This window comes from Protopterus annectens, chromosome 1.part0 (genome assembly GCF_019279795.1).
Source record: "Protopterus annectens isolate FY-2018-M chromosome 1.part0, PAN1.0, whole genome shotgun sequence".
In the NCBI taxonomy this organism is placed as follows: domain Eukaryota; kingdom Metazoa; phylum Chordata; order Ceratodontiformes; family Protopteridae; genus Protopterus; species Protopterus annectens.
The window spans coordinates 1,656,902,104-1,656,928,028 of record NC_056725.1 but is presented as its reverse complement, the minus strand read 5'-3'; positions in this window follow the sequence as shown (position 1 = coordinate 1,656,928,028).

Sequence of the window (25,925 nt, the reverse complement as noted above, 5' to 3'; positions counted from 1 at the left end):
GCAGAATACTTCTAATAAACAAATAAGTACCTATTATAGTAATGGAATGTCCTCTACAGTTTCTCTGGTTCTGTGACATGCTAGCTGTTATAGTGTACACATAAATATTTGCACACTGTCAGACTGGAGTTTTGATTATTCAGTCTGAACATTTCAGGACTTGTCATTGTGAGTCCTGATATTTTCAAAGGTTCCTTTCCTTAACTGTTCCATTATTGCCTCTGACCTAATATATTATTTCATATCCACATTCCATTTATTCAAGTACAAACTATTAATGTCTTTACTTGCTTTGTCTTATATTTCTGATATTTTCTAACTTTTGCATTGTTTAAGGGATATCTGGTATTTTCTACCCGGGCTCCCCCAGAATACAGATTCTTCTTAAAAATAGATAGTTTCATTAAATAAGATATAATAAGTAAAATAACTGATCTTCTTCTTGCAATAGATAGTGGCACACCTAAAGGTTTAATCTCATAAAAAATATAACAAACACATAGACCATGGGTGATCTGCAGACAATGGAAGACCTGAGATACGTCACAAGATGGGTTGCCAACTGGCTCACTGACAAAACCCACACTGTAAACGTTGCAGACTCCACATCTGACTTCAAACCAGTGACAAGTGGAGTACCTCATGGTTCAGTCCTGGGACCTCTCCTGTTTGGTATCTACTTCTCTGAAGTACAGGCTAACACAGAAGGCCTTTGGCTAACAAAGTTCACAGATGACTGCAAACTAGGAGCCATAGTCGAGTCCCCAAATGATGTGGACATCCTACAGAAGGGCCTCACTTAGACAGATACCTAGTGTCAGAGCCATGGCCTCAAGCTCAATGCCAAAAAGTGCATTGTCACTCCCTTTGGTAAGAACTCTGTACCCATGAACTACTACATAGGCAGCAGTCTACTTAACGCTGAATGTGTGGTAAGAGACCTTGGGACCCAGGTGGACAGTAGTCACTCCATTAATAATCACATCACCACAATAGTCAGGAAATCCTTCTATGTGGCACATCTCATCACAAAAGGGTTCTCATCCAGGAAAAAATAGGTCATTGTTCCCCTCTACTCGACACGCATTAGACCCATTATAGAGTACCATGCCCCTTTTGTTATGTACCTCACAAGACATCTGCAGCAGCTGGAAAGACCACAGACGTACCTCACAAAGAGGATTACTGGCCTCAAAGATATGTGCTACATGACCATCTCAAAAACCTCCAGCTTTACTCCATAGCATATTGCCTACTCCGAGGTTATCTCCGCTTAACATATAAAGCTATGTCAAATTCAGAGATGTTGGACATGCTGCACCTAAAGAAATCCCAATCCCTCCGAGCTACATACGCTAGGGACCTAAACCTTGTCACCACAATGACATGCTGGAGGGATAGATTCCTGTCTCAGAGACTTCCCATACTCTGAAAGAAGCTACCCATCTATGTCAAGCAAAGTTCCGCATTAGCACTCTTCAAGAAAAATCTTGATGAATGGATGAGAAATAGGAAATACACCCCAGAGATCACTTCTGTGGCTCTGCTCGACAGGGGCACAGGAAAATAACTTTCTTGGGTGGCATAAGCCAGAGAACCTTGCTGCCTAGGCTTACTTAGGCCCTTGGGCCAATAGCTTAGTACCTACCTATGAACCTATGAAGAGGTAGTTAAGCATCAAGACTGTTGGTGGAATACAGAATACTTACAAATGCATAGCATGAATGAAGCTAATATCATAGAAACAGAGAATATGTGCCATGCATAATATCTTGCAGTGTATTAAAATATTTTTATAGAGAGCTATTAATCATCTGAAAGTTGGTAAGATACAGATTAAGCATCTGTACTTAAGTAAATGATGCTACATTTCAATTTTATATACATAAGCACATCCACATGCAAAAACACACTCAAATTATAACACATATTTACACAGACCCAATGCTTTCCTGCATAGGCAATTGTAAGGGTCTATATTGCTTAATCAAATGTACTATTTGTCCATTCTCTATTCATTAAACTCTATTTGTCGAACACTCACAAATGGACTTTTCATTTAACTTTTTCCTAGGACTAAACAATGGTAGGCCAACTTAGCAACAGTTAAAAAAAATAAAGTTTAAACTCTAACCGGGAGGGGGACTATGCCCCCTCCACACCACCCTAACTAAATATACCAACTCTGAGATTGCACTATAGTGGCAAAAAGGGCAAATTTCAGATGGTGGCCAACTGTTGCTTTGCCCTACAAAAAAAGTCTGATGAAAAGTCCATTTCCTGATTAGTGTTTTTGATAAATAGTGTTCGACAAATAGGGATTTGACAATTAATGTGAAGTAGACTCAATTATGAAATCTAACACCTGATATGATGCCCAAAAGAGCCATGCAATGCAACAAAACTGTAAGGTTAAACACAGGGAACACTTAATTACTAAAACGTGAATGAAAACAAGCATGTAGGAAGCTAGCATATCTTATATGGGATAACATATAGTTCACACCTCTGCACATTGGTTGCTATAAAAACTGTTTTTTATACAAAAATTTTTACAGACATTTGACTGGAAGCTATTAACAGTGATTATAAACTTGTTCTGAGAGAAATATATTTATTTGACTTCTATATAGATATTAATTTGCATATAACATTTATATACATTACTCTACTTAGTAAGCTGTTGTCTTCTGTGCTATATGAAACAGTTTAGAGGAGAAGATGCTTAAAATAACTCGATCTGCTCAACATCTGTTGCCTTAATTATTCAGTTACTTTGCTAATTATTGGAAAATAATATTAATGAGGAGATTTAACTCTTCAGAGTGCACTGCATTTGTTAGTGAAATATGTAATTTTATTTTATACTAAACTGACTTTTAAATCATTTCAAGCATTTTTCATCTCCCATTGGTATGATGAATACAAAAACCTGATCCACATATTTCAGAATATGGTAATGAAAAGTACTATAAGCAGATTTGTAAGTATATGATACTTAAAATATAATCACAAAAGAATGATTCCTGTACAGAAATTTGATGTTAAATGTATATTCCCAGTACTAGAGGCATTGATAGCAATATACATATATTCATAATTGAAAAAAAATTATCTTAAAAACATTCATTCATTTTTGTATTTGCTCTCATACATAGATACATAGAACATATTATTCTCTTAACTGTTAATATACATATCAGGCAACTACTCATAATTTACTAACAGATACACAGTTATATGTATCCACACATCCATGTAAATATATTATGTATATATAAGCACATACAATATATACTAATATGTAATTTTAAATTGTAGCACCTTTTAATTATACTTCCATATTCTATTACTTTTACCTTTTCACCAATGTTATCAAATGAGTTTTAAAAGTTTTATGATACTCTATCTTGATATGTATTGGTGTTATTATGTCTATAGGTTAATGTGTTATAGATGTTGTCAGTCTTACTTATTTTCTCCATATAAATGCTTAAATACTAGGCAATTTAAGGTATTTTCTATAGTAGGATTAATTAGAAGAAATAGACTATATAAAATGTCTTAATCAAATAGAGAAATTTGAAATGCATTATTTATGGGATAGTTTGATATATTCAGAAATACATATAACTCTTTAATAGTAACATTTCCAACGTTATATTTCTATAATCCTAAATATTAATATTTCTCAAATTAATACTTTATATTGCTTTTCCTTTAGCATGACTTGAATGTGCTCTAAATTGTTATAATTAATAATATTGTTTTAAATTAAGAGGCAGTAGCAACCATTTAGCCTGGTGGCATTGGGATGGGATGGTTGTTGTGTGATTTGCATGATTATATCACCAAATCATCGAATTTTTGTTCCATGATGGGAGGTTTGAATGTATATAAGTTTAAAATTTTGCTTTTGTCTTTTTGTATCTGTCCATAACAACAATTATTAGTACTTGGTTATTATATTTTAAGCTAAATCACCTTAAATCACTGCATTTACATGTTCTTATGAAAGGTGACAAATAAGTGTCTCTCATTAAACACCATTTGATTTAATAATCCATTGAAGAGGAGTAGCTTAATAAAATGTTTAAAACTGTATAACATTCATATAGTTTTCTTACAAGACATGCATTTGTTATCTGAAGATTTAGATAGCTTGATGTTAAAAGATTACGCAACTCTTGTTAGCTCTCATTATAAATCAAAAAAGGAGAGGCACTCTTATTATTTGGAGAATTTCATTACCTATACCTAAAATATTAACTACTTACTCAGATAAAAGTGGCATGTTGGGTTTAGCAGTTGTAGAAATTTCCAAAAATCTTATACTTTTGAGAATTCTTTCTGGGTGCCTGGAATTGGAGCCAACGTTTATAACAAATATTTGGATGTTATAACCTTATAAAATGGTAAATTGATTATTGCAGGAGATTTTAACTGTATTCTTTCTAGTAAAGACACAACTACTGATAAAGTTCCTAAGCTATCTTCAGTAGCTAAACATTTAGATCATTTTATTAATTCTCAACATTTTAGAAATACCTGTAACATTAAAACAACTATCTTAATTTTACACGTTATTCTTATAGATTTGACACCCAGACAAACATTGATAACGTTTTTACTTCTACTATTTTATTTATTAAAATTGAAGATGTATTGACAACTTCATGTCCTTTATCTGAACACAATACTAGTACATTTATGTTAATGCTAAAGCCAAGTAATTTGATTTACTATCAAAGAATCCCTGCTTATACAGTAAAATTAAAAGACTTTAAGGAATAATGTATAACAGAAATAGATTAATACACAGAAATTAATAATAATGGAGAAGTTTCAGAAGTAATTCTCCGGGATTCTTTAAAAGCTTATCTATACGGAAGAATTAAAAATTCATACATATGTAAAAAAATAATGAGACAAGGAGTTGATTTGTTTGTAGTCTAATACAGATACATTGAAATCCAATTTAAAACCTTATTACAAATTGGCAAATGCTGAGTTGAACATATTAAATCAGAATATCTTGATGTACTTCACCATTTAATATTAATAAATCTGGAAAAAATTAAATTACAAACTTACTCAATAAACCCAAAAAAGCTTACATAGGTTGTATGTTAGATCTAAGAAAAAAATAAATACTAATCATATTAAATGAATAAATTCCAAACAAGGTGATACAAATAAAAAAAGTGACTGAGTTAAAAGACATACTAGAATGTTTTATGAAATATTATGAAGGAATTAATAACAAAGAGACAGACTTAGAAATCAACAACATAACTAATGACTTTTTGAAAGACAATATAATGTTTAAATTTACCAAAGAATAAAGATATAAAATTGATAAGTAATTCTCTTTTAAGGAGTTAAAAGATCAAATTAATCATCTTAAACCAAATAAAGCCCCTGCTCTTGATGATATAATCCCAGAATTATACAAAATATTCCCAGAGAGTATTTTAAATATCTTATTAAAAATTTTGAACAAGTTAGACATATGTCAAACATCTCCCCCTTCTTGAAATATTCTCTGATATCTACTGTCTTGAAACAAAATAAAAATTATTTTACTGTCCTATTTAATTATTAAACATTGATTATAAAATATTTATGTCTATTCTTGCAAAAAGATTGAACCTTATTATGCCAGGATTAATAATTGATGATCAGACTAGTTTTATACTGTATAGAAATATTCAGTATAACATAATTAGGCTTAATACTTTAACAGATCTGGCTAATAAAAACAAAAAGAACTAACTATAATAAGTCTAGATATTAATAAGGCTTTTGATTTGATTAGTTGGAATTATTTGTTTAAAATACTTAAACAATATGAATTTTCCCTAGATTTTATACATTTTATAACTAATCTACATAGTAGCTCATTATCTTTTATTAAAATTTGTTATTTTGTTTCTATCTCTTTCAAAATATTAAAAGGTACAAAATAGGGTTGTCCCTTGTCACCTCTATTATTTGCTCTAGCAATTGAAACTTTCACAAACTTTACTGGAGCTAATGGCAAAATTCAGGGATTCTCAATAGATGAAAGTTATTCCTGTAAGAGTCAATTATTTACAGATGACATGTTAATAACAAGTGATGATGTTGAAGCTTCAATTTAACTAAGTCTATTAATTACTTTGAAAAAGCATCAGGTGTAATGTTTAACCCTGATAAAACATAAACTTTACTTATTAATACAAAAGTTAGTAACTATTTAAGAAACTGTAACAATATTATTTGGGACAATTCACAATTTAATTATCTTGGAATTATAATAAAATCTACTGTAAAAGACTCAAGAGCAGTAAATTATAACAATTTAATTAATAGCACTGTTGCTAAAATAATTATTAATTGGAACATTTTTTTACAATGGAAGATAGACTTACTTTAATAAAAATGATAATCCTACCAAAAATACTTTTCTATCAACAATCACTAATTATTCTCCCTCTCTAGAGAAACTGAATTCTCCTCTTCTTAATTTCCTCTGGTTCCCCAGTAAACCAAAATTATCCTTTGACTGGCATGTTAAAAGTTGGCAAGAAGGTAAATTAAGTTTATCAAATGTTTAATTATATGCCAAATTCATAATTCTCAAATTAATATCTCTATGGTTAAATTGCACCTACCAATCCACTTCGAAATCTGTTCATGAATGATTAATAAATAATAACAGCTATGTTGTAGAATCTTTCTCTAAATTTGGAATTAATAAATTTTACTGGTTCTTGAAATACTTATCTTTAAATGAAAATAAAAAAATACTATTCCTCTCCCTTCACTGATTACATCCTTATAACTTTTAACTTATTCAAGAAGTCTAATTATATAGTTAAAGATTTATTGTTTTTATTGTTCTCTAGATCAAATACTGTGGGATATTTGGTAACTTTAATATAAAAAAATGCTAGAACTTAGATATGCAAATTTAATCTTTTGGCATCAATTCTTAATCAGAAATAAATCACATAATACAGATTATCTTCTTGCAAGACATTATTTAGAAAACAATAATTGGTTGACTATACAATCTTGTAAAAAATATGTTAGTGATAAAACTTAAATTTCTATGGATTTTCAAATAAAAATATACTTGAAATTTTTTCAGAATCAATAGTAACTGAAATAAGAATAAATCATATATATCAATAATTTTTAAATAATACAATACAAATTTCGTTCCATGGTTTCATTATTTTGGACTTACTCAACTAAGATTAATGAGAAAACCTTTACTGATGAAGACAAATGCTTAATTCTTAAATCTGCTGGAAAATATACTTCTCCTCTTTATTAGAAAATATATACTTGGAGATTTACTCAGAGAGCATTTTAACTCCACATAAAGTGGCTTTAATATATAATTATGGGAAAATTAATTGTTGGAGATGTAATGAAGTATGTAACACAAATGAGTTTCATATGACATTAGATTGTAAAATAATAACTTTTTTTGGTTAAATTTAAGCCCAGTCTTTGGGGACATATAATGTGTCATTTCTAACTCCTTGATCTTATTTAATGCTCCAGTTCCAGATTCCATTCCTAGGGTCCAGGTGCCTCTCCTTTCGTCCATTTTAGCTATGCAAGGAAAAAAAAATAGTCACAAAGAATTGGAAATGTAAAACTACTCTTGCTTTCACTGAATTCATTAATTTATCACAAAATGTCTGTAATAAAGAATTGTCAACTGCCAAAATAAGAACTTCAAATATTACTCAACAGTTTAGTTTTTGGTCAAAATTATGTGATTTAGTTGATAAATATTAATGATTTAGTTTTTTGTGTTTGATGTTGTTGTGGACATCTGTAAATAGTTATGTTTTTGTTCTATTTATCTTTAAACAATTCTGAACAATCTTTGTTTTAAAATTAATAAAAATGTGCTTAAAAATAAAAACATCAGAGCAAAAAACTGAAGTAACCCCAGATGCAGAGAAGGTTAAGGAGTATGGATTACTGCTTTTCAATCACAGGTGCAGGAAAATATGAGTTGGTAAAGCAAAGTTGGGAAAGACAGGATGGAGGCAAGGGAACCAAGTACATTAACCCAAGGCATGGGTGGACTACATGAAATACATCCTATGACAGTTGGGCATGACTGTCAAAAAAAAACTGGAGAGTGTTTCTGATTCAAGAGAGGTGATAACAGTTGAAGCAATACCCTCACTGCATGTAAAAAATAGAATAAAAGGGATCAGATGATGGTGATGATGATGATGATGAAGATGATGATAAATTCTGTTCAAGTACTTTATTCTAATTATTAAACTGTTTAACTCAAACATTGTTTAAACTTTTCCCCTATTCAAATAAAAACATGGAGAAGGAAAATATACCCTTCCTTGGTTTATCAGTTTAATTTTTAGTTAAATATTTTTTTAGCCAATTTACTGCATGAAACTTATTACCAGATTCCCTACATTAAACAAATAACCATATTACTGTTTTCACGTATTGTGTTGTGACATTTCCTACTTGAACACATTTTGCCATACATGAGATGCAATTAATCAATTTGTTGACATTTTCTATCACATTGAATACTTTAGCTTGTTTGGGTCCTAGTCTCTTAAACCCAGTACCTTAATATACAAAAAATAATATCTGTAAAGTCATCACGAGGATTGGAAATTCTGGAATTTTGTTTATTATTTAAATAATAGAGGTTATAAACTTTTTAGAGTTGAATTTTTTGATAATCAAACCAGTGTGGGATGCATTACTTGCAGAAATTTCAAACAGCTACCTTATAAAACTTAATACAAGTCAAACATCTCTTCCATGCCTATCATTAAGTATTGCAGTGCAGATTAATCTTCCTCACTATATTGGGGTACTATTCATATTTTGCTGTTTAATATTTTATATCTTTGAATAGCATCTTGTTTTTTTCATGAGTTAGACAATGCAGCCCACTACTGCTAATATTAAGATAGTTCTTACTAACAAAATGTTAACTAAGCAATGCTTTACTTTACTTGATAAATTTATTGCTTTTTATTTTATTGAACATCATCCAACTTTACCTAATAACATTTATATTAAACATAACTTACTTTTGGATTATATGGGAATAATAAATGATAATGATCATGCAAGTAGGTTGAACTTATAACTACACTGTTTAGTTCAAAATTTGAAATGTATACTATTCACCAATCTACAGTATAATAATTTTATGACATTTCATAATGCTTATTTGCCCTTCCTGGAACAAAGTATTAGCATCTAATCACCGAATGCAGAGTTATCATTTTGGTCTATTAAAATTTGTTGAAAGTATTATATACCTATGCATTACTGCTCTTTGGAAGAAATCTCTTTGAAGAATTTTCTAAATCACAAAATGAAAGTATTTTCAGCCTAGACACGTCAAACAGTTAATAAAAGTATTTTCTAATCAGTCAGTTTTATGGTAAAATGTACTTTTTCAGGCTACCCTATTGGTGGACAAAGTTCAATTTCTCAAACTTTAATTACCCAAGTTCATTGCAGTGAGGACTGGAGTACCTCCAGAGGGAAAGAATTGCTAGTAGGATTTATCAGTAGTGACACCCTTTTTAGATAATTCTCCCTTCCTCAAGTGTGATCATGGAGTTGGTAAATATAAGTTTTTGGGGTGGAGCCTGTGTTTCTTAGCAATTTTATTGCTAATTCTGATCATGGCAGTTTAATACTTGAAGAGTCATTGTGGAATCATATTTTCATCATTCATTTAAAATGTGATGTTTGTGTGATTATTTAAAATTATGTCTATACCACTGCTTTCCTTTTCTTACCTTTATTTATTGATATTTTTCTTTGTAGCATTTTTTCTTTAGCCTTTTAATTGCTTTGGTGTGGTTATCAATTATCTGTCACACAGTCACCAATGTAAAGATTTTGACTATATCTGGGGAATCAAAACGGCGATTGAATTGTAAGCACCATTTCACACAGCTCCACACTACTAAACCATGACATTACAACAGTGTTCGCAACAGAACTTGCTGGACAATAACATTCAAACTCTAAGTTCTTTCTTTACCTTAAAATTGAAAATCCATACTTTACATGCTTCTTGGCAAGTGATTAAGACTATTTCTTCTGTAACAAATACAATTACCTGTAAGAGGCTGCCTGGTTAGTGTGGATCTGAACTTGGAGTTATGGCCTGTAGTGGTGAAAAGATGTAACTAGTTCAGAATGCCATACAACAAAACACCAAACACATAAGACTGTATGGAAAAAAGTGCATTAAGCAGTCAAAATGAAAAACTAAACTGAGTAAAACCATATATAATTTAAAAAATTATTGTTCTAAAACTGAAGCAATTGCAGTGGTGGTGCTGCGGTAGTGTCGTCGCCTCACAGTTAGACGTTGTCCATTTGATTCTCAGTTAGAGCATCTTCTGTGTGTCAACATGCATGAATGGGTGTTCCTTCGTTGAAGGTTGTGCATTAGGCCTGGTAAGCCAGCACATGAAAATCTACTGCCAATCATTAGCGGACCGGAGTTCTGCTGTGGCGACCCCTAACTGGGAAAAGCCGAAAGACACAAACAAATTGTTCTAAAACTGAAAATGTCAGTTGAGACAGAGCAAATGGATATGCAGACGTCCAAAGACAAACAGTCAATAATGTCAACAGCCGAGAAGAAAACCACTTCTAAGTGTGCTAGAACTTCCAAACAGCAAGATGATAAGAGATCATCCATTAAAACCAAACCCAACCAACGTTTTTCACTTGATGACTTGAAGGAATCTCTTCAACCACTACAATCAGCCATTCAACAACTCTCTGAACAGGTAAAACATTGGTGTTATAATAAACAAATTGCCAGTAAACTAGAAAAAAATGGAAGAAAAAAACATTGAAAATGAAATCAAGATTGATAACCTTCAAAAAGACTGTCAGTCTAATAGCTGTAACATTTAACAAAACAGCTAAATCCTCTATATCTAAGACCAACCTCATCTCTACTCCTAAGACGTATTCTTAACAAAACACAGGACCTTCATGCCCTACTAGCTCTATACTATCCAGATGTCATTGTGTTAACAGAAACTTGGCTCAAACCTGAACATCACAATAATGAAATTACTGCCCCTGGGTACAATATCATAAGTAGAGACAGATCAAGAAAAAAGGGAGGCAGTGTTACAATACTATTCCAAAACCACCTCACTATTGAAAAAATTGTGTGTAATTCCCAAGATGTCAAAGACATAGAACTAATTCTAGCCAAATTAAAACTTAACTCCAACAAACAATTATTGCAGACAGATATATCCCACCAGGTTATAATACTACCATACTGGAAAGCTTACTAAACTGGATGGCATCCTCCCTTCCACAAGAAACCATACTATTAGGTGACTTTAACATTAACTGGTCTAACTGCTCCAGCTAAAATCCCACCACCTATATTAACTTGCATGGGTTTAACCAAATTACCACTACCCCCACAAGACTTGACAAAACCTCCAAATGCCAGTCCATCTTAGACTGGATTCTGCTATCATACCCCATGCTGGCTCAACAATCAGGCTGTCTTCCTGACAGTCTGAGTGACCATCAAGCAACTTACCTACTTAGGAACCTATCACACCACAATAAACACCCCATCCTCAGAGTAGTACGCAACAAAAAGACCTTCAGAGCTAATGACCTAATCAATTCACTAAAATGCTGCAACTGGACTCCCTTAAAACAACTACCTCTAGATGAAGCCGTGCAGTACTTTAACTCAACCTTCCTAAAAATCTTAAAGTGTCATGCACCCCCAAGAACCATTAGAATCAAAACTAACTATGCCCCATGGCTAACAAAAGATACTAAAACCATAATGAAAGAAAGGGAAAAAACATGGTTACAATTTCACAAACAAAAAAAAACACTACCTTGAGACAGAATTATCTTAAACCCCACAACAAAGCTAAAAAACTAATAAAACTTGACAAAATTAATTACCATCAAACCATGCAAGAAAAATCTGCTCACAACCCTCAAAAATTCGGGGCCATGATAAATAGTTTACTGCACCCAGGAAAATCCACCACTCCTACCCATGTATTACCAAATGACCATGACAACATCCCCACCCAATTTAACAAATACTTTACTGAAACAGTCCAAGGCCTAGCCAACACCCAAAATACTGCTAGCAGCCCCTTACTTACAGAGACCACTACCCATTTCAGTACAACAAACAACTCTTCCGATTTTTCCCTGCACCCAGTCCCCACTAATACAATTGCTAAACTCCTCAAAAAACTGAAACCAATCACTCTGGCAGCTGACAATCTACCTGCAGACTTCCTTCAAATAACAGCTGAAGTTATAACCTGTCCCGTATCCATTCGCACAAATAGGTCAATATCAGAATGTAAAGTACCTCACTCCTGGGAAATATCACATATTATACCACTGCACAAAGGGGGTAAGTCCCTTGAGCTTACCAACTACAACCCTATTGCAATTCTATCATCTTTATCAAAAATTCTAGAGAGAGTAGTTCTCAACTAATGCAGTACTTTCTAAAAATGACCTGCTATCCATATCCCAGCATGGCTTCAGACCTTCCCATAGCACTACCATAGCATTACTCTCATTTACCAACATTGTCAATCACCATAGAAACAATGGACTATTTGTATCCTCAATATTCTTAGACTTATCAAAAGCCTTTGATATGGTCAACCATAGTATGCTTCTAGAAACTCTATATTCCCTTAATATAAGCTCCTCCACCATATCATGGTTCAATAACTACTTATCAGACCGTCAGCAGGCAGTTCTATGGCAAGACCAATTGTCCCACCTATTACCAGTAGCCATAGGTGTCCCTCAAGGGTCCATCCTAGGTCCTTTGCTATTCTCACTATTTACTAACCAGATAGCTTCATCCTCACTCTCTGCCTCAGTAGTGCAATAGGCAGATGATACCACTATTATATGTGCCTCCCCCACCCTACATGAGCTAAAAACCATAACCCAAAACAACTTTTCTTTAGCAGAAGCATGGTTCACTAATATAAAACTTATTCTTAATCCCCCAAAAAAACCTCATTCTCTTTAGCCCTGGTAGATCTCCTCCACTAAATAATGATTTTACCATAACATCTAAAGATAATATACAAATCACCCCAACAACACACACAAAATTATTAGGTCTTGAAATTGGCAATAATCTAAAATTCGACATACACATAGCCCAAACAATTAAGAAAGTTAACAAAAAGCTTGGCCTCCTTTACAGGAACAAACAGTTCATCACTAAACATAACAAAGCCACTTTAGCAAGGACTCATCTCTTATCCATTCTCCTTTATGCCTCCTCTATCTTAACTAACCTTTGCCACACCAAACTAAGCAAAATGGAATCCTGCTACAAGATTGCTAAGTTTGCTACTGATGTTTCTCATAGATCCCATCACTGTCTATCCCTCAAGCAACTTAATTGGCTTGAGGTATCTCAACTACTCATATTCAAACAACTCTCAATAGCTCACAAGCTCTACTGCATTCATAACAAAACCCCAGCACTTCAGAATCTAATTCAGCCCATACCACCACTAGAACCTTAAGATCTAGTTATCTGAGCCACATAAATGTCATCAAACATAAAAATTATGCTGGTAAATCTCTCTTTGCCTGCTCCATTTCCAGAACTTGTAATTCACTCCCAAGACACTTAACTTCCACCACCTCTACTTCCCAATTTAAAAAACTTCTCAAAACCCACTACTTAAATAATTGGCATTGCTCATGTTACTCCCTGGGTTAAGCCATACCACTACACTGTTGCTAGGATTCTACGAAGGATCAAATGGTTGCTCCCCACTTCCCAATCTATATTAAAAAAAAAAAAAAAGTAACTTAACTCTCACTTATTCATTTTTATATGGAAATGGCTTACTATCAGAAATTTAGACGTTGTTAATCTCTGCTATCTATGCTCAATTGTATTCTTAACATGTATGATGTTATGTTTTCTTATATGTTACCGTTTTGTCTCCTTCGAACTGTATTGGTATTTGGAGCTTTTCTCCCCGGGCCTCCACTGAAAATGGACATGTGTCCAGTTGGACTTTTCCAGTAAACAAATGTAAAATAAAAATAAATAATAAAAATTAAAACATCCAAAGTAAGCTGTTAGACCTAGAAGCAAGAAATAGACATAATTATGTCCTTGTATGTGGACTTTCAGAAAAGTATGAACAAACTCTTCTATTAGAAGCCCTGCAACAAAACGTTGGAGCCCTTTTGGATAACCAGACAGAAACAAACCAAATTATTATTGAAACAGCTCACCGAGCCAAGTGAATGGCTTCCATCTTGAACAGCCCACAGCAAATCTATGTGAAATTGTTAAACTATCAGGATGCTTCTAAGATCCTGGCTGTTACTAAAAAGGAAATAATGATAAAATCATATTTGCTCACAATGTACCTTTTCAGATTAAACAAGATTGTGAGAAGCTGGCACCATTTTGCTCATTCCTAATTTCCAACAAAATACAATTCCAAATGAAGAATCTAGTGACCTTGCTTTTCCAACACAGGGGTACCATATACTCTATTGGATCTCTTAAAGAAGCTAAACAGAATTTCAATAATGTTTTCAAGTATTCCCTGACATGAGCATTCAAATTATTGAGACTTAATTTTAACATGTTTTCTCGATGTCTCCCAATTCTTTGGACAGAAGTTAATGAGTAAGTTTCAATTGTTTTGTATATGTGCATATGCGTGACTGTTCTAGTTGGAACTTAGGAGTTGGACTATACCTGAACTATATTTTTTTATTGAAATGGAGTTTATTTTTTCCTGGATCAAGAACCATTTTGTTTCTATGCAGAACAGCCCCCGACTCAGAAATATGGTTATAAGTAATTCCCTGTAAACAATCCAGGTGAGGACTTACTAAAAAAAACAATGACTGTCAACCAAGGAAGCAATATACATTTTATAAAAACTTTATTTTGCTCACAGATAATGAAAATAAACATTGTTTTTCATACCTTTCTTTTTAAACCCAAAGGTTAAGCAATTTTGCAATTTACAAAATCTATTAATCCTGTTTTAGAAATCTTGATGTATTATTCTTAAACAAAGACACCTCTATTTTATTTCATAATATGATATATATAATGTGGTAGCTGGGTGTTGAAAAATGTAATGTTTTAGGACAGTTTTATTTTTACTTATCCCACATGGACAAGTATTTTTTGGTTCTATATTGTATACTGTATATGTTCAGGTGTAAGGGGTTATTAACAACTCATTATTTTAAACTATTTTTTTTACCTTGTGCTGCTTACATGATTTTACGTACATCTCTTCCTTGTGTTTCATAGTTGTGATTAGTCATGTTTTTTTGTCAGGAAGAGTTAAATAACACCTGCCTACATTGCTAAACATTACCTTATTCAGTGTTTTAATGCTATACAACAAGTCTATTCTAAATGCCTTTTAATCTAGGAACTGCAAAAATTCTAAATCTGGGTAATTGACTCATGGAATATTAAAGGACTACAAATAATTAAAAAGAGGAAGTTGTTCCATTTATTTTATAAATCAAAAGCTGTAGTCATATTTGTGCAGGAGACACACATGACATCAAATCACTGGTCTCAAATTATAAAGAAAAATGGATTAATACCATTATAGAGTTCAGTTACAAATCAAACAACTCAGGGATTGCCATTATAATTAAAATATTTTAAAGATCCAATAACTTACTATAATTCTGATTGTAATGGAAGATGTTGTTACTTAATTGTTAAAACCAAGTTCTTGGATAAACCTGTGTTATTTTTAAACATTTACTTCCCTGTAATGGGCAACAAACTTTTATTATGTCTGCAAACAAAATATTAAGCCTTTTTTTCCAACCATTATTACGTTGTTGGTGTGGACTGGAATGCAGAGGCAGAGCCTAGTATGGACAGAATAAATAAGAGTAAGTTTTATGAATACCATGCAGCTAAGGCCATTGCTGATCTAAGATCAGACTTTATTGGATCCTTTCAGCCATCAAAATGATAATGTTTTAACAGAAAAAATTTCTTGCTATTCTGTTGGATCAGAATCGACTGCTTTTTGATATGTATAGTTTTCTTAAATTTTGATTATACTTTTCATATAGAAACCAAATATTTTTCAGACAACTCAAAAATTTCTCATCATTAATTTTTCCAGTGTTTTACTCAAACCAAAAACAGGGTTAATAGCTGGACATTAAATTCACACTGACTCCAAAAAGAAGACATTAAAAAGGAAATTTTTATTTTTGGACAATTTTCTACATAATGACTTAAATTCTCAAATTCCTCTCAACATTCAATGGTCTGCTCCCAAAGCCCAAATTAGAGGTTTATTTATAAGTAAAATTAGTTATTATAAGAAGTTATTTAATCTCAAAGAATCAGAGTTAAAAGTGAAAAATCAATAAACTAGAACAAGACATACAAACTAACTTTACAGATGAAACCACAAAATGTATAGCTGACCTCCAAAAAGAATTTTATTTTCTGAATATCAAACAGAAATCATTTTATGAAATAAAAAACTTAGCGAGATAGTTTGAGTGGGTGCAAACACCTTTTAAAATTTGGAAAGAATTATAAAAAAATATAAAACTGCACCTTTGATAACTGAAATACTATACCAGAACAAAAGTTACAAAACTAGAGAAGAGATCATGGAAATTGTTGTGCAAATATATACAAACCTTTATGGAGAACATAACCTTAATTTTCCTGCTCTGGATCTGGATAAGTTCCTGAAAAATGTAACTGTTCCTAAAATGAATAATGACCAACAAAATACTAACTTTGCTCCTTTTAACCAAGAAGAAATGTTATATATTATTACAAATCTTTAATCTCGTAAAGTACCAGGTCCAGACAGACTAATAGTTGATTTCTATGAATCCTTTGCTCAGTCTATTTCTAAAAATTCATTGTATGTATTTAATTGTATATGTAAAAATGGTGTTTCTGACCTTTATCTTAATAATCCCAAAACTATTCTCATCCCTAAATCAAATCTGGACCTCAAAAACCCCTTGAATTACAGAATGATATTGCTTAGAAATGTTTATATCAAGATTTTTGCTCTAATTCTGGCAAATAGGTTAAAAACTATTTTACCACAAATAATCTCTCATTTTCAATTTGGCTTCATGCACACTAGGCAAACTTGAGGCTATACAATACACTAACATTAAACACTTTAATTACACTTTCTAAACATTACAATTTACCTATTTTTTCACTGACATTGGATGCCTTAAAACATTTAATAGATTTGATTTAGAGTTTTTTGCAGTCCTGCCACACTTTGGATTCCCTCTTCCTTTTATTAATTCAATAAAAATTCTTTATTCTAATGCCTACACATCTTTAGTCATTAATAAATGTATTTCCTCCCCAATTAAAATAACCAGTGACACAAGACAAGGTTGCCCCTTTTGCCTTACTTATTCAATTTATATATGGACCATTATTTCTGATAATAGCACAAAAAGCTCACCATTTAATCACAGAAATGTGTAAGATTCCTATACCCTTAACTGCCTTTGCTGATGATCTAATTTTTTTTATTTTACCTTACCTAGTATGGATTTGCCAAATATTTTACACAATGTGGATATTTTTCCAAATTCTCTGAATATAAAGTAAACCTACTTATGTCCTCCATCTTCCATGTTAATCCTAATTATAATTTGCTTGATCTTATTCAAGAGCCATTAATTAAGATTAATACTTCATCAAAGTATCAGAGTATAACTTTCTATCACAACCCTACTTCTCTCTTTAAAAATAACTTGGCAAAAATATGGGTAAATATTGAACAGAATATAATAAATTGGACTAAACTGAATCTTCCTTTGCTTTCTAAAGTATCTATCATCAAAATGAATATTTTACCTAAGTTGCTGTTTCAGTTTAATTCAGTCACTCTAACAATCAATCAATTTTTTTGAAATATCAGTACGAAATTCTCTAAATTCTTATGATCTCCAAAATTAATCAGGATTGGAAACAAAAAACTAATTTATCCTAAAAGCCATGGTGGATTGAGTCTTCCTGATTTTAAATTATATTATGACATGGTACACTGTAGCAAACTAATTCAAATACCAGAATACAATCCTAAATCATCTTTATGGAGCTCTACTTGGGTCAAAATATGATACAACGTTGTATGCAAATCTGATTGCAACCCAACAGCTTTACCATTTATTAAAAAAGAAAATTTCAAAAATCTTAAACTACATAATTTCCTTACAAACAGGATAAAGACTTTTCAAAATCTAATAGATGTTATTGATTTAAAAATATATATGTTACTGTAACCACTTCATTTAAATCCTAACTTAAAGCTTGATAATAAAATACAAACCTTTCTTAATATTTTCTTCTCAATGATAAGCCTGTCATGGACTTTTATATAAACAGAAACCTTTCAAACAGCGGCTTAAAAAAGCATTAAATATTCCCAAAAGCTATACTGACATATTGAGGCAAATAAGAGAATTAACTTCAGTATCTCTAAATGAATCTAATATTAATAATTCTAATATAGCAATGTGCAATCAACTATGGAAATCCTTCACCTCTAAAAAATTCTGTCAAATACATATAAACTATTTACATCAATAAAATATCAAAAATCGATTATCTTTTCCAAATACTGGACCAGTCCAAACATCAATTAGATATAATCAGCAAATTCAATTTATTAATTTAACTTCTAAATGTTTACTTATGAAAAAACTTTTTACACAGCTCATGATAATTAATAATGCATATCTAACTCCAGTCATTCTTAAGAAATGTTGTACTAATTTATTACCAGAATATTTCTTTTTATAAATTCCAAATACCTGATTTATTACACATTTTATGGAGTTGTAAATCTTCATATAAGTTATGGTGCTTCCTAAAAGTTAAACTAGAAAAAATGGGTTATGAGAAATCTACATTTTCTTGGCAATGAGTTCCTATTAGAATGACGAAAATGCATTTTGTCGAATAGGTTTTTGTCAACACATGTAGGGCAAACAGGCAAAACAGCAAAGTGGCTGTTCAGTGAATTCTTTCCCTGAGAAAGAAGTCAATTGACCGCTTCATTGCTTTGCCGTGTTCTGAAGTGTAACCAAACACAGTAGAGACTGCCAAGAACGATACAGATTTCCACTCCACAACCACTGTAGGTATCCAAACACTTTATTGATTTCTCCAAAAATACAAGTTGAGCACTTTCTTCCCACAATCGGGTCTTCCTCAGAACATTTAAAACACCAAACAACTTGCTCTTAAATACCTATGGGCAGCCACCCTACCTATTCCAATTAATTAATTAACATCCTCACAGAATACATAAAGCAATCCTACTCAAAAAACACATTTACTCAAAAAAACACACACAAAACCACATTTTCTCCACTGGGGAAATAACATTGATGGCAACTACCATTAATTCATATCCTAATACTTCAATAAAAAGTTTATATTTATATAAAATGATAATATTTGTTAAAAAGTATTGCTTATACAAATTTTTATATACACATAATAAATTTGAACATTAATACCTAAAAATTAATAAGATGCTTATATGCAAAAACATTCCTCCTTCATACTTCCTGTAACTATGCCTAAATTTTGTGGATAAAAAGCTCAGTTCGGAAATTTATCAGAAACCAACTTTTTCTAATGCTTATTTAGATTTTTTCAAGTTAGCATCCTTTATCCCAAAAAAGTCCATTGTTAAGGGGCAAACGGTGAGGGCTGCCCGTATGGTAAGTGATGATATAGCATTTGAATGTGAAGTGGAATTCTTTGCCCAATTATTCAAGAAGAGAGGGTACCCTGCTAATATGATACAAAGGATTGTCAAAGAGGTGAAAACCAAAAGGCTTTGCGGGGTATTTAAGTCAATCTTAAAAGGAGGTGAAATAGGTGTAGTTTTTGATTCAGGTGAACCCATATCAGAAAAGAATAATAAAAAGGTTTATGAATCATTTAGTTTCATTACATCATATAAACTGGACGGGGAGGAAATAGCGGAAATTATTAGCCAAAATTGGGGAATTTTGGCATGTGATGACCGTCTTACTGGAAAAATTGGTATAAAACCTGGAGTAGTCTTTAGGAAAGACAGATCATTTAGGAATATGTTGGAAGCAAACAGTAATAACAACAAAAGGAATAAGCAAACTGGTTTGGCCCTGTTTAGGATTAACAGAAATTATAAATGTGGAATGGGCAATGTTGTAAAAATATACTGGAAACTAAGGACACATTTGTTTTGAACAACAGGGCATTACACATTACTCATCATTTTAATTGCAATAGCATGAATGTAGTCTACTTGGCTAAGTGCCAAATGTGTTCCGCATTCTATGTCGGTAAGACTTGCAGGAAATTTAAGGATAGGATTAGGGAGCATCTCTTAGATATAAGACATCAGAAAATTACCAGTGCTTTAAGCAGACATATACAGGAATTTAATGGGCACACTTTTACATTTTTAGTACTCCAGCAAATTGTCAAGGACACTCAAGGGGTAATATTGGATGTGCACTTGGATTTATGTGAATTGAGGTGGCAATTGAGACTAAATGCCACCCAGTCCCCAGGAATTAATGAGAATGTTAATATTATGTGTATTTTGAAGTTAAAAAACATTTTAGGTTAAATTAAAACCAAGTGTAATACTTTTTATACACATTTATATATTGTTCATTTTCTTGTTGTTCAAAGCCACTTTAAGTACATTGTTTAATATTTAGGCATAGTTACAGGAAGTATGAAGGAGGAATGTTTTTGCATGTAAGCATCTTATTAATTTTTAGGTTTCAATGTTCAAATTTATTATGTGTATATAAAAATTTGTATAAGCAATACTTAACAAATATTATCATTTTATATAAATATAAACTTTTTATTGAAGTATTAGGATATGAATTAATGGTACTTGCCATAAATGTTATTTCCCCAGTGGAGAAAATGTGGTTTTGTGTGTGTTTTTTTGAGTAAATGTGTTTTTTGAGTAGGATTGCTTTAAGTATTCTGTGAGGATGTTAATTGTTTAATTGGAATAAATGGGGTGGTTGGCTATGGGTATTTAAGAGCAAGTTGTCTGGTGTTTTAAATGTTCTGAGGAAGACCCTTTGTGGGAAGAAAATGCTCAACTTGTATTTTTGGAGAAATCAATAAAGTGTTTGGATACGTACAGTGGTTGTGGAGTGAAAATCAGTAGAGTTCTGAAGTGTAGTGTGGTCCCTTGTCCAGTATAGCTCCTGAGCATGATTGTGCAACAGTTACTGACCTTAGGGTTGGGGTGCAGGTTAAGGTAAGTGCATATGTATGAAAGTGTTTACTGTTTTTTATTTTGCGTTAGATGTATGGTTGAGTTACATGTGTATGTGTTTTCAGCTGTTTACTTTTGTTTTGGGGGGGTAGAATTAGGGTTAAGGTAAGTGTGTATGTGTTTGGAACTGTTTAGGTAAATGTATAAGAGGTACTGACCTTAGAGTTAGGTTGGGGTTAAGGTAAGTGCATATGTTTTAAAATGTTTACTGTTTTTTTTTTTTTCATTAGATGTATGGTTGGGTTATGTGCATATGTGTATTTAGTTGTTTACTGTTTTTTTGGGGGGTATAATTAGGGTTAGGGTATGTGTGTATATGTTTGGAAGTGTTTAATGTTTTCTTTTTGTGGGGGTTGGAAAAGCGGTTTCTCTCAGTAGGAAAGAAATTGCTGTTTTGTGGTTTCGACATTTTCAGCTTTCACTGAATATGTGTAGATGAAACACTGTTTGCTGTTTTCAGCATTCGGTGTTTTAATATGAACCCTTGGGAATTTGCATTATTGCATATCCCATTGAATGGATTAACACAACAAGACATTCATATTTTATCACACTATTTTCACTGATTAAACTATTCATTACCAAAACTGGCTTGAGATCCAAAATTACATGGGATGGCTTTAAACAAGCCGATTTTAAGTATATTTTAACTAATAAATTATTCATAACCAACCCCTCTAAACATTCCTATTATGACAATTACTGGAATAAACTGTTTGACTGTATCCTCATAATATAAATCCCATATATAAATTCTTAGAATCTAATTGCTTTAATGCAACAACCCCGCTAAATACTAATCCAAAGATATAATTCATTGTCTTTTCTAACTTATTACTTTTTATAATATTTATTGTCTTTCTCATAAAACTAACATTCCTTTTTAGTCTTCTTCCTTTTTTTTCTTTTCTCAAATATGACTTAATCTCATCTTTTTGGGATTCTGGCTTTTAAATGTATATACAGCATTTTGTGTATATAGTTCATATTATTTTGTACATATCTTATTGTCTCTACTTTGCACTATATTTGTATTCTTACAGTATGGCAATCTCTTTTAGGCAACTGTCTTTGTTATTGTCAAAAATTGTTAATAGAAAATAAAGATTTTTGGAAAAAAAGAACAAGATTTTGGCTATGTCTATTATCTAAATGCCATACTGTTATTTTAACTTCATTTGATTATACTACCATTTTAGGTACACATTTAGTGTGTCTGTGGAATATCTTTCTGCAGATCATCAGCTGAAATGCCATACTTACTCTTGGTTCCAATAGACTAGACTAGTCTGTTTTGTCTTCCTTAACAGGAACAGAAGCAATTAGCACAATTTTATGTCTCACATCTTTGCCTAGTGTACCTAGTAGTGAAATATGATGCTTGCAGGCAGTGAACCCCTTTCCTACTGAAGCTGTTTTATGCATTAAACGTTTCTAAAGGAAAACAATATAGCAAAATTTTCATATAATTTATAAAAGGCAACCTTACAGTTGCTTGAGCCTCATCTGGTTGAAATCAAGGAACTTACAGCCAGGGGCTCAAGCAGCTGTTTCCCTGTCCACTGAGCAGCTGCTCAAACTCAGACATGAGCTCAGGGATGCAGCTACTGCAACAGTCACAGGCAATGAAGTTGTCCTCGTGGAAGTGGTAGATTGGAAAGAGAAACAGGGAGAAGGAGTGCTTTAGGTTTAAGGAGGGGAGGGGGATTTTAGGTTTAAGCAGCAACTGGGAGTTAACACTAGGTTTGGGTTAGGGAGGTGAGGGGGATTTTAAGTTTAGGGAGTGACTGGCAGGGGATTTGATGTTTAGGAAACAATTGGGAGTTGGCTAAGAGTTAGGGCTAAGGAAGGGAGGGGCATTTTAGGTTTAAGGAGTGATCAGGAATTGGCTTATAGTTAGGGTTAGGGAAGCAAAGGGGATTTTAGGTTTAAAGACTTATTTTTAGGGTTAGTGTCAGGGTTCTGGTAGGGATAACTAGCTTGATGGTAGTAGATGTGAACTGGGCTGGTGGGAATTAGAGCATTTACCAATAACAGCAAGTGGCAGTGAGGGAGAGCATCTTTAGAAAATGTGTCTCAAGCATCTGTAGTAGACCCTTTATAAAGTTGTGCTATAAATACTAAAAGTATAATGTTGATAACTTAATTTGCATTCTACACATAACATTTCTAAAGTTTTTTGTAGTTGTGCTTGGAGTCACTGCAATCACATGCTACTCAAATACTTTCATCTTACCTTCCCCATAAGCACCCTAATGCAAAGAACTGGTCCATACTTTATATATAAGACTATTTCCATATTTATGAATAATATTAATTAGGTTATCTGCAGTCTTCAAATAAGGAAAGGTTTTTGCCATATACAAGACTTGTAGCAGTTACTTTGCAGAAAATTAATTTAAATAATTTGTTGTAACATTCAATTCACTTTTGCCAGATTTGATTTTGCTTTGTACTTCAATACTCCAGATGAAATCATGTTCATTGAGGAGGAAAGAATTTTTATAGTTGCACTGCACACCAGTGTTATGTGGAAAAAATGAATCATACCTTTCATTTTTTTTGTATTTCAGAATTCAGAGGCAATAATAGCTCAACCAGTCACTGACAGTATTATGACAACATGTAGCACTGAATATGGCAAATATACAGTACTATCAAAAAAGAACTCTTAGTTTCCTTTAGGTTGACTGAGCAGCAGATAAACTATTGCAGAGAGATACATTAATTGTAATCATCCTGTCCATATCCACTGCAGTCATACTGACATAAAAGAAGAATTAATTTACTAAGCATAATCACTTCTTATTTAACTGACACATGGTTATTCAACTCCAAAACTGCAAACAGCACCAGTCAGAGGGTTTCACACCTGCATCCCAACATGAAAGAAAACATACTACACAAACATCTCTCTCTCTCTCTCTCTCTATATATATATATATATATATATATTCTATATCTATATCTAGATCTGTGTGTGTTTTTGTGTGTGTGTGTGTGTGTGTGTGTGTGTGTGTGTGTGTGTGTGTGTGTGTATGTGTGTGTGTGTGTGTCTGTGTGTGTGTGTGTGTGTGTGTGTGTGTGTGTGTGTGTGTGTGTGTGTGTGTGTGTGTATATATCTATATATATATATATATATATATATATATATATATATATATATATATATATATGGTTATATAATCCGTGGGCTTCATTAAGAATTGTGTAGGCTTTCTATGAACCCTGCACGATTACAGCTTGCTAGCATCATGAACAGCAGTGCTTATTGAATATGCATGCTGCTCATTGCACTTACAGAATTTCATACACTATTTTGTGGCCAGCAACAGTGTTTGCAGTCGTTAAACATTGCTGGAAGCATGAGCACACAATGTGATCAAACATACTTGCCTGCAGGCAAACTTATTATGCGAGCAAGAGCAGACAGCTTATATGAAGTAAAGACAAGTGACTTTTAAGCATGCAGACACAGGAGATATGCAAGTGAGATAATTTACACAGAATACAATGTGAGCAGTGCAGGGATAATTACATAGGAAGGGTAAATGGGAAAAAGTACTAATGTAATGCATTTAACCGTGATGATTCTAGAAATAAACCTTTTTCAATAGGAAGACATCCATATTGGTAATAATAAATAATTCTGTTTGCACCTGTTTACCCATGCATATAACTTAAAAACGGACATGCTAACAATGGATGTGAGAGAGATACATTGTATGAAAGGGGATTAAATGTGATATTAATGCTGATAAGTGCTTAACTGACTTAATAGTTAGCAAGGACTGTGGAACATTATGGGTCATTCACATACAGTACAGTTATTAAATATGACATGTATATACAGGGAATGGATGTGTGATAACTGACTATATTTCTGTATCCTCCACTCCATCAAGTATAAACAAGGTGTGAGCCATACATCAGCTGTGTTATTCTCAACTGAAAGGGACATATTTTATTTGTCCTTGAACAACCATAGATGGGAGGTAGATTACACTGACACATGTCTTAGTCATACATGTGTCTTATATGCAGGTATATAATAATCAGTAATATAAATGACAACACTGATCTGATGACATTGCAGTATGTCAAGGTCTCCACATGCAAATGGAGTGCATGTAATGCAGGATTATACTGCTCACAAGACATTACAGTGAACACTGCCATAACAGCATGTAAACAACACAAACACATATTATGGGTCTATATTATAATCAACAACACCTAAACAGCAAACACTCTAAAGCGCAAAAGGCCACGTCTGTGAATTTTTTCCTATGGAGAAATAATTCATAGGGCTGTGCACAAAAAACACAAACTTCAAAACCCTAATCAAGTGGGGGGCAACCCCCCCCAACTAAATATACCAACTCTGCGATCTCTCTACATTGGGGAAAAGGACAATGCATGATAACGACCAACTGAATTTTCTCCCGAGGAAAAAAATCATGGACGTGGCCATTTGCACTTTGGAACGTTTGCTCTTTAGGTGTCGATGATTATATGTTTGAAGAA